Source organism: Humulus lupulus, chromosome 6, assembly GCF_963169125.1.
Source record: "Humulus lupulus chromosome 6, drHumLupu1.1, whole genome shotgun sequence".
Taxonomy (NCBI): Eukaryota; Viridiplantae; Streptophyta; class Magnoliopsida; order Rosales; family Cannabaceae; genus Humulus; species Humulus lupulus.
Window position 1 is genome coordinate 110,051,543 of NC_084798.1, and position 9,007 is coordinate 110,060,549.

Below are 9,007 nucleotides of genomic sequence, written 5' to 3' on the forward strand. Positions count from 1 at the left end.
TTATTTATTCATAAAAGATCTTTTTTTATTGATATCCAAAAACTTTGAAAATAATTTTTCATTAAAAATGATCTTTATATAATAGTTATCCAAATAGAGAAAATAAGTCGCAGCTTTTATTTATCTTATGCTTTTAGGTATAAGCAAAAGTATAAGTTTGGCAAAACATGACGATAGTGTCACATGCCAGTTGTCACGGGTCGGCTAGTCAACTTCATAAGTAGATAACGTGTGACACTTGATGGCACTCCAAATTAGAAAGTCAGCCTAAAACTCATGCTTGCAGAAAAAAAAACTCAATGTTTAGCCACGATCCATGTTTCTTACATGCAAAAGGGAAATAATGAAGTATGAGAAAGCACAGAGCAAGTCATCTTAAAGGAATATCCTACACAACAAACAAGCATACTCGAAAGGAAAATGACATGCGATGGCCCTAAACATATATGATTTCTGCTTGGGAGACATATGGAGAAAATAATACTTACATTAATGCCACTCCTCTTCCTATGAGGTTGCTTGGTGTAAGACTTGACTAATTATCAAGCATTAAGGCATGCTCATATTACAAAATGACCCATTGTAGGTGTGCCATGGGGCAACATGCCACACTCTCTCCCACTTCGTCATTTTTCATCCTCAACGAACCTACTGCTAGATCTTCAATTCTTTATGTTAGCTTCTGCAAGTCCTCCACCCTTTCTCCGGTAGTTTCTGCTTCATCGAGCCCCTTTCACTTTACTAGATACTCTTTCTTCTTCTTTTTGTTTTTGTTCACCATTATCTCTGCTTCTTTAGGTTCTCTTTTGCTTCGTGGATGGATGCTGATTCCTATTCTGCTTGACTGGTTGCAAGCTGGATCTTCACGATACAACTTCAATTTATTGAAGTGAAGGATTGGGCATATCTTCATCCATTATTGTAGGTTAACTTTGTACAAGGTTAGGAGAACTTTAGAGATGACTAAAACAAGACCCTTGTATTCGCAAATGAGACTGGTGCTTTTGTCCCCTAAAATTCTTAGTTTCTCAGGCCTCAGCTTGATCAACACTAATCACTTGCTTTGAACTCCAACAATCAGTGTTTCTGATATGCCCTCTTCTTCATTCTGTTCAACGCATTCTCCATGTGAGCTCAAGAAATCTCTATTTTTTTTTCCAGTTTTTAGTGAATTAAAGGCTCATAAATTCTGTTCGCGAAACTCATCCATTGTTTGGGGGTAATAGTGGCTGCTAGCCATTTATAACTTCAGAAAGGCTCTTATCTGATGGAGAGATCTTCTGAAAGTTGAAAGAAAATTGAGCTACATCAAGTAAATTTGTCCAATTTTTATGGTTAGCGTTAACAAAATTCCACAAGTACTTCTCCAACATCCCTTTGAATCTTTACGTTTGTCCACCTGTCTATGGATGGTAGCTCAAAAAAATGTTCAATTGTGACACCAAGAGGTTGAATAAGTCAGACTAGAAAGTCCCCGTGAATCTCCCGTCTCAATCACTGACTATGTTTTGGGGCACTCCCTAATATTTGAGAATATGTTTGAAAATTTTCACGCTATCTCTTACGCCAAACAATACTTCAACACTAGGATGAACATTGTATACTTTAAAAATGAGTGATATGTTGGATTGGTATGACAAATTTCTGATGAAGTTTCACCACCAAAACTTCAGGTTTGTTCCTAAGTCTAAGAAGTATCCAAAAAAGTGGAAACCACCTTTAGATACATAATTTTGGTGAATATTGATGCTAGAACTCATGGTGCTTTTGAGGCCTTCTACTCCAATGTTATTGCTATAGACTATACTAGAAAGGTAAGAGCTTCTCAAATTATGTTTTCTTATAGGGTGTTGAATCCTATAGCTGCTGAATTGAAGGCCATTCTCGACAAGGTGCGTCTTGTAAAGGAGATGGGTGTCAATGTACTTAATAGTGTGAGCCATAGAGTTGGAGATGTGGAAATTCTGGTGGAAGATATTCAAAACACAAATTTGTTGTAGTGGTTTCATTGATTTTCAATTTTGTTTGGGGAATGTAATGCACCTGCACACTTTATGGAAAAGTATGCCTTTGTATGCAAGGCTTGAAGCTTATTGTTGGAAGGAACTATTCCCTTAGTTTGTATTTCTAGCTTCACCGAAAAAATAAGTAAATAAACATTGTTAGGAATTAATGTTTTATAGTTAATAATATTTATGTGGCCATGAAAATTTCATCTTTTTTGTATGTGTTCTCTAATGTTAGTCAGCATGTAAGCTTGACTTTGGCCATTTTCATCTCTACTCTACAAAATTCTTGTCATTTATTAAAAATTATTGGAAGAATACCCAAATGTTTTTTTAAAAAATTTAATTAATTATGTACCTGACATCAACACAATTCTGATAATACATTTTGAGAATAAACTCTAATTCAAATTTTGTTGAATGACATTATTTGACATATTATTCTTTCAATAATCTTTATACAGACATATTTATCTACATAATCTATTGTTGTTAGTTGAGTATCTCTTTGCCTAACATGAAGAGGCAATACCATACAGAACTAATCATAAATGCCTATTAGTTGGCAGATACCTTGAGCATCATGATACCATAGCTCAAATATTGTACTGTCTCAAAACTAGTAGATCACCACCAAGAAATACCCTATTTATGATTAATAATAGAATGTTTGATGTGATTCTCATGCAAGAGGCTGCTGTGACTCTGGGAGGTGCTTGACATACAAATCATGCATCATTTTGAGGTAATCATCAATGTTGTCAGCTCTCCAATCTTTGCTTGTTATTGGCTCAAGATATTTTATGGTTATAGGCATTGATCGAACGTGTAAGATATCCTTCCTCCATGTTAATTGAGAACCAGTAAAGACCAAAGGAACTATTGGCAGTCGGGACTGCAATGCCAGATGAACAAAGCCCTGCATATGAGTAGAAAGCACAAGCAATAAATGAGTATAGACCGCATAAATTTTATGCCTAGTAACACTAGTTTTAATAAGTTAATTGTTCATCTCTTCATTCATTATCAATCAGAACATGGCTAATGAATGCAATAGTACTTGTTTTAGTATGATTTAACAAAGGTATGAGAATTTCATTTTTGAATGGAGAAGTCATCCAGTTTAGATCTTGTGCCTTCCAGAAACAATGGCATGAGCTGCCTGAGCAAGGAGAGGTTATTAGAAGTTAAAAGAATCAAACAATAAATAAATGCAAGACTAAGAATGAGGAGAAGAAAAGTTCATATCTGTTTCATAGATTAATTGGCTGCACTTGGGTTAGACCGATCGATACGAAGATGGTTGGCCAAAACATAGAGTTGTCCAAATAAAGGATACGAAATTATCCGTGCACAAAAAGAAAAAAATAAAGTTCCAATAATCAAGATAATTATGTTATTAAAGTTTTATTTTAAGAAGCTTTGCCTAGGGATTATCTGAGAAGTTTACCTCTTTTTTTGCAATACCAACAATGCATGTTAGAGTTAACCACATAATGAGAAAAATGTCTATAGGATAAGCATGATTACAAAAATAAAGTTCCCTCTTATAAAAGAATTCATTGTCTTCAATATTTATAGGATTATTGTTGATGGTGAGAACTGGTCAACGATATTAGGTTGAAAAACTCAAAGATATATCTAAGAAAATTATGAACTTAGAAGGAACTTAGAGTAAACTTGAAGGATAAAAGCTTTGGACAACAATGCAGAAATGGTACTCGCATATTACTCAATAGCCTTAGTACACCGTGAATTTTCCAAACCCTTTGTTGGAGAGGTGAATATCTATTTATAGAGGAGTTCTAATGGCTCCTGATACACTGTGGTCCCAGGGGACAAGATTGTACATAGGTACATTCTCAGGGTAGTGGCACAGGTCGTAGTGGAGCAAAAGGTTGTAGTGGCAGCCCTGGTACGTGGCGAGAGTTATGCAGGTAGTGCCTCCACTCTTTGTACAAATTCGTACCACCACTACTTGTCTGAACAGATGTCAGGGTCATGCCTTTGTCCTCCTCATGGTCGTACATCTCGTACGCGTACACGTACTATGTACCTAATGGTTGTTCTCACATTTCATGACATGTATTTGCCCCAAGCTCTTCCATATTCTACTAAGAGTATGAAATCTTGTGAGTTATAATGATGATATACTCAGTCTTCCTCATCACTCTTTGCTTGACACCAAATAATTTATGGGTCTCTCTTAGTGTTCCTCGTATGTGTTGGGAAACTCGTACAAGATCTTTATTTATTTTCATGTAGATCTAATATTAAACAAATTAATATGAGATAACCTAGAACATGTTTCTAAAATTGAATTCAAAGAGAAATAATTATAAGAATACTTACATTATACGCAGCGGAATGTATGAGTCCTTCCTTCAGTTTCTCTAACCCTTGTACCCTTTATGTCACAGAGTATTACCAAGAAACTGAACCGATCTTCAATTTTATTCACAGCCTTCCAAAGTATCCTTAGAATCACCTAGACTAGAGTGGACAATTCTCAACACATGAGATAGATACCGAGAGAAGAAGAGAAAAGAACAATAAGGCTTAGAAAAAGACTTATGTTTAGAGAGAATCTAAAACCTATCAGAAAACCAGTGCCTGTCATCTTATTTCAACTCTCACTTAACATTCCTTTTATAGACTCATTTAGATCATTTATTTAATTAAAAAAGAAATAAAATAATAGCCAATTAACAGCCCTAGGTCAAAATTATCATGGACTTTAGGCCCGTAAAATTTCCCATTTGATTATAAGCCCATTGGACTTAAAATCAAGACCTGCATTATTTTCTATTGATTTAATAAATTAAATAATTATTCAAATCCTTTATCAAATTAATTATTTATAATTTGAACCTTGATTTAAACTTATTTATTAATTTAGATACCAATTTATCTTAATAAATAAATCTGCCCTAATTTCTCTTTTCTTCTCTAAATTGTATAACTTTGTGAAACTATCCAAAATTGACCTGGTCAACTTTGATAATTCTAATTGATAATTAAATAAATTAATTGAGACTATCCAGATGATTTTATCCAAGGTACAGTGGGGACCATGGGCCTATGAAATCAAGCTCCAATAAGTTATCATAATTCTAACAAATAAATTTACTAACTTATTAATTCCTCTTGACTCAATTAAAGACTCAGAATTGCACTCTTGAATTCATAGAATGCTCTATAACAAATATAGATACGCTATTAATTATCCATTGTTACAACCATAATTATCACTCAATCCTCTATACACGGTCTACAATGAGATGGGATTAAAATATCATTTTACCCCTCATTGTATTTTATCCTAAAAACACTTAGTTCCTTGTAAATAATATTTCAGTAAACTAATATTAATTACTGAAATGAGATCTCTATCATTTAGCACCTGGAACCAAACTAAAAGGAAACCAACATTTCACTTCTTCATCAGAAGCTATAGATGTTCATATCTATGATTAACACTCCCACTCAATTATACTTCCGAGTTCCCAAGATGTAAGTATGGGCTAGTCTGTAGGGTAAGCTAGTAACGAACAAGTCAAGGAACTCAAATTATACAATCAGTTAGAATACTAACCACTCAGAATTGAGGTTGAATTGACCTATGGTCAACTATATGATATGACTAGAATAGATAATAACAGTATGTTTACTTATCCTATCAACTGTCAATATCAGTCTAGTCCGATGTAACAAATAAATCTGATCTCATCTACTTTGCTAATGTTCTAGAAAGAACATAACACTACAATTTGTAAGTAGATCATATCGTAGATTGGCAAGTCAGTGTAAATCATGTGCACTGACTAATATTAGGACTAACTTATTTTGAACATATAATCATATTTATATTCCACTTTGATTATGTCACTATAAATACGATTAGCTATATGCTCGGGATTTAATAGAAGTTTATATTAAACAAATAATCATGAAAATAAAACACGTGAGCAAAGTGATTGACCAAGTCAAAAAATGATTTCTATTCTTTTATTTATAATAAATGAGATTACAAAGAAATTAGGTTTTAATTTTGGCATAAAACCCTAACAGTACGCCCATTCATGAGATCTCAAATTTTACATATAGTGAGAAGCCATGGTGAGGGTGTGCCTCGCTAGTGGCACCTGCTTCAGGAAGGGAAGCAAGGTCACTTCAGTGAGGCACGAGGTTCATGTGATGGGACAAGGCGCCTCACATGAGTCCTCAGACTGGTGAGACACAAGGTCTCTCATGGACTCTCGGGTGCAAGATAGGTGTCCTCTGACAAACAGGGTGTTGCATCTTCGGGTGTGTATCTTGGCACATACACACATAGAGAGGCCCTTATTCCTTCCGGGTGCATGGTGTATGGCTAAGTGGGTATATTGTTGCATCTGGGCATGTTGGGCCTCACATAGCGAGGCATTTGTGCATTTGAGACTACGGTGTATACTCATTAGGGTGCGGGTGTCCACATTAGCGCAACACTCATTAGGGTGAGGCGCCTCGCATAGTGAGGCTCTCACATAGCATGGCCCTTCGATAGGAATTCTCGTGTTCACGGATGGTGAGAGGCGAGATCTTGTACAAAGCCCCAAGTGTAGGGAAAGGCGCCTCGCATAGCGAGTTCATCCTCATGAAATGAAGCCTCACGAGTCATGCTAGTTTGGTTTAGTCTCATGTAGTCCCTTTGGTGCAAAACAAGGGGCCTCACAGAGCGAGGCCTTTGTTCGAGGCGTTCATGGGTCATGGCTTCGAGTATGAGACACTTGGGCATATAGGCTAGTTGGGCATATAAGGCCTTGCTATGCAAGGGAATCTTCTCCATGCGTGAACCTTATGCTGAGGCGTTATGCCTAAGGCGAGTTGGGCTTTGCTATGGAGATTCTCGCCTAGAAAGACCTTGCGCACTTGGCTATTTTGAGGGTTCTGACATGCAGGCCTCGCTATGCAAGGCCCTTTTCTTCAATAGCCTTACGAATTAATCAATAGATGCTTTAAAGGATAATTTACCACATTCACACTTGATTATCTAGGAGCTTTGGAGAAGAGTTGTGATCTTTACTAAGCGTGGAATTTTGGCATCCACAATTACCAAGGATCCACATCTACAATCCATATTCTCAATAGTTAACATTATATCCCTAATGCAGCATCTGCTTTTACGGCTAAATTACATTCATTGCAGCTTTTAAACTGTAGACAATACATACAAAGATGAAAGTGTGGGATAAAAATTAAAGTATGAAAAGGTAGATACACCAATGTAGAAACTTCTTTTGAAGATGTCATGTATATACCATTAACCCATCTATACAAACTATTCTCACATAGATAAACGTAATTCTCCACCATTTTTTCTCTAGACAAGAAAAATTAATCATAAATAAGAGCAAAGATCATTAAGTGGAAAATATAATAGCTTACAAACAATCTACCAGTAACATGACCGTACACATTTCTTTGTTTGACCCTCTCATATGGCCATGGAAGTAACACAAGCATGATTGATGCCCAAATAAAAGTTTTAACCATCATTGTCAAAAACACAAGTGATAATTCTCACACAAGATATCAAAGTCGAAAACCATCCTTCAACATCCACATAAGCATCACCTTTTGTTGTTAATAATCCTGCTCCTCTGTCTTTCACCAAAACTCTTGCTTTTTCTTTCACACTTTGACTTGAGCTTCTGTTTAGAAAGCTTTCAAATCTTGTACTCCTTAAGCTCTCCATAACTTTTGGTTTATTAGGTCTTTATTAAAATTTTGAGCAAGAACTTCTTGTTAAAAAATAAAAAGAGCAGAACTGGTGAGGAATAAAATGAAAAATCGACCCTTAGAAGTAATTTTGTTTAAAGTAAATTTAAAATATGATCAATAGAGCATTACTGATTAAATCTGAAAGTTGATTAACTATTGCTACTCATTTACCCACTTAGATTAACAAACAAAAATCTTATTTGGTTTATGTAAAGGTTTAGTAAAATATAAATGACACAATCTTTTTTACATGTTTTAGCGATGATTTCTCACAACATACTCTATGGGACCTTGTCCAAAGGTGAAGCAAATCCACTCAAAATAACCAGAGTTATTACAAGATACAAAGTTGTAAAATAATTTAAAACTCACTTTCAAATTGCATTACAACACAACAAACTAACTCCCTATTTTAGTGAAAGTCTTCAACCAACCAGCCTGCTGCTGGTATTGTGGTTTGCTGGACTCCCTCAAGCTACTTCTCAAGCTCCCCTTAAGACTTAGCTTGAACTCCCTTCAAGCTTCACACTGGAAATTATGAAATGAATGGTGAAGAATCACCAAAACACCATGGGCCAATGAACAATGAAGCAATGAATGCTTTAGACCTTTGCAAATAATGTTTCTTGATGAAATCATTGTTTAGCTGCTCAAAAGGTAGGGTAAACATGGACAAAGAGAATATATATACTAGGGCACAAATATAGAAAGATAGCTCAGCAAGACATGTGCTAAATTAAAATCACGTGTTCAGTGTTTCCGATATCTCATAATTCAAAAGCATGTCTTAACATGATACTTAAAATACGAAAAACACGAGATTAATAAAATGAGCCTCCATTACCTTAACATGCCAAAGAATTTCTAACCATGATGTTAAATGCATGACAAAACAGATGCATTTACAAACTCCCCCTTTGGCATGCATGTCAACAATGAGCCTAATGGATTAGTACACAGAAATAGAAAGACAAGACAAAGTTCCACAAAAACAACAAATGATTTAAATAAAAAAAAGGAACCTAGGTACACCAAAACAAAGTTAGCCACCTACTCAAAATATAGCAGAGTATCAATAGAGTGTTTATCTAAAACAGAGCAGGTAATAAACAACACAAATTAGTTTCTAAGACAAAAGATAACATAAAAAGTCAACGATGTCAGGAACTACTACCCCTAAGTGTTCATAGGGCATGCCAAAGTAGTTTATCGAGCTACTTGGAGGAGGACTTGGGCTT

At 35.3% G+C, this 9,007-nt stretch overlaps 1 pseudogene; it reads right to left on the bottom strand.

Annotated features, from left to right (window-relative positions):
- Nucleotides 1-2,688: 2,688 nt before the first annotated feature.
- LOC133785386 (1-acyl-sn-glycerol-3-phosphate acyltransferase-like) lies at nucleotides 2,689-7,743 on the bottom strand (annotated as a pseudogene).
- Nucleotides 7,744-9,007: the final 1,264 nt, after the last annotated feature.